Source organism: Lepus europaeus, chromosome 2 (assembly GCF_033115175.1).
Source record: "Lepus europaeus isolate LE1 chromosome 2, mLepTim1.pri, whole genome shotgun sequence".
Lineage (NCBI taxonomy): Eukaryota > Metazoa > Chordata > Mammalia > Lagomorpha > Leporidae > Lepus > Lepus europaeus.
The window spans coordinates 20,505,982-20,508,396 of record NC_084828.1 but is presented as its reverse complement, the minus strand read 5'-3'; positions in this window follow the sequence as shown (position 1 = coordinate 20,508,396).

Here is a 2,415-nt window from a genome sequence, read left to right as displayed (position 1 = left end):
TCATTACTTGGCTGGCCTGGGAGGAGAGCTGGCCAGGTAAAGGCAGGGGGCATCTCTAACAAGAAATTTACAGTTCTGCCTGCAATGTTGCTGACCCTACTTGACCATCCCCTCAGCTGCAGTGGTCACTTTGGAAGTTGGGCTGAGTGAAGGGCTTTTCAGCTTAGAGCCAATAAGATCTGTGGCTCTGACCTGGGCATCCTTCGACTCCAGGGCAGGTCCATTTCCAGTGATCCAACTCTTGGCAGAGCTGCCAGGGCTCTTCACAAGCTGACTTCTGCTGAAGCCCAGGCTTACCACTTTGAAAGCCACTGCAGTGGACTGGCCTGTTGGGTCTCCTTGAGGGCAGATCACTGTACAGATCAGCCAGTAATAGGCCTGCCACCCATTGCTTCTGATGCCTAGCTTAGAGATAAAATTTATTTATTTATTTATTTGAAAGGCAGAGTCGTAGAGAGGATGATCTTCCGTCTGCTGGTTTACTCCATAAACACCTACAACAACCAGATCTGGGCCAGAATTGGAAGCAGAGTAGCTGAGTCTTCAACTGGCCGTCCAATATGTGTTGCAGGATTTTTTTTTTTTTTTTTAAGATTTACTTGTTTATTTCAAATGCAGTTACAGAGAAGGAGGGAGGGAGAGAGAGAGGGAGAGGGAGATCTCTCATCTACTGGTTTACTCTCCAAATGGTCACAACGGCTGGGGCTGGGCTGATCTGGAGCCAGGGGCCAGGAATTTTTTCTGGGTCTCCAACATGGGAGCAGGGACCCAAGCACTTGGGCCATCGTCCACTGCTTTTCTGGGCACATAAGCAGGGAGCTGGATCACAAGTGGAGCAGCTGGGGCTTGAACAGGTGCCCATATGGGATGCTGGTGCTGAAGGTGGTAGCTTTTCCCACTCTGCCGCAGCTCTGGCCCCAGATGTAGGCTTCTTGAGAGGTGGCTTCACCTGATTTGCCACAATACCAGCCCCCTGTTAGACGTATTTTACCTGTTTTTTTTTTTTTCCCCTTATTAGAGCTACAAGAAAATTGAGAATAACATTAGTTGAAGGTACAAGGATATTAAGAATTATGTGTGTGACTTGGATGTCTACCTAGCAGTGCTGCTCTAGAGCCCTAAGCCATTAGAAAGGTGAACTATATGAAAAATAAAAAACAACAAAAAAAACCCTCAAATTTATTTTGGTGTTATAGAAGGCTTGAGAATACCTTTATCAAAAATAGTTCTCTATCCCCATCTCATATCCCTCTATGCTTGTGTCCCTTGTGGTACCTATGACCATGTGTAATTATCTTATTTGTGTACTTGCTTAATTGTTCTTCGAATCTAACTTACAAGTAATAGCAGTTTATTCAGCCTCTGGCTTCGGAGACTGGGAAGTCTGAGAGCATGGTGCCAGTGTCTGGTGACAGACTTTCTGGTGTGTTAAAACATGGCGGAGGAGGAAGTGAACACACATGACAGAGAAAAGGGGGCTGAACTTCCCATGATAACTAACCGCCTCCCTTGAGAGAGTTATTAATTTCTTTAGGTCAGGAGAGCCCTCATAGGCTAAACATGTCTTCATGGCCCCACCTCTTAATCCCATCACAGTGACAAGTAAACATCAATGTGTGTGTTTTGAGTGGCAAATTCAAACCATTGCAAGAAATTTGTTTTTATTGCCAGATCTTGATCATGACCCTAAACCCCAGAAAGTTTTAATTTAAATGGTCAGATAACATTTGTTGGGGGAGAGGGGGGGTTGAGTTTTAAATCAATCACTCCTACAGGGAGGCAGAGAAGAGGAAAGAGAGAATTGGTGACATCTTAGACTATGCTAGATCCTCCCTAAATGTCGGTTACTCCCCTTCTTCCTTCTCTCATCCCTAGGGGATCCTGGGATCTACAGACCATCAGCACCTGTCATGAGACCATTTCTGGAACCCAGGGACTTGAATGGGGGAAAATGCATTTACATTCATCTCTGATAGAACCTTAGCATTTTCTTTACTTATGAACACAGGCAACATATCCCAGTACTATTAGCAGTGCCTATGACTGTTACCCATAGGAACCATGCTTGTTTTTTCCATTTTATCACAGGTATCTTGAAATGCTCTGTGATCACTCTTTTAAAATTGCATTCATTTATTCATTAAAAAGAAAACAAATTACAGTAAAAAAAAATAAAATAAAATAGAAACACCTTCTCAATAGGCTGTTGAAAGGTTTAGGTAAGAGTCCACATGAAAGGCTTAGCACAATGTCCAACACACAGCAAATAAATACTCAGTTAATATCATTCTATCTACAAACACTTGCTCTTTTGCATAAGGAATGTTTACTGCACCACTGCTTAAAATGGTAAAAAATGCAAACAAGTATAATAAGATCCTATTTATATTTTTTAAAAAATTACATTTTTATTTT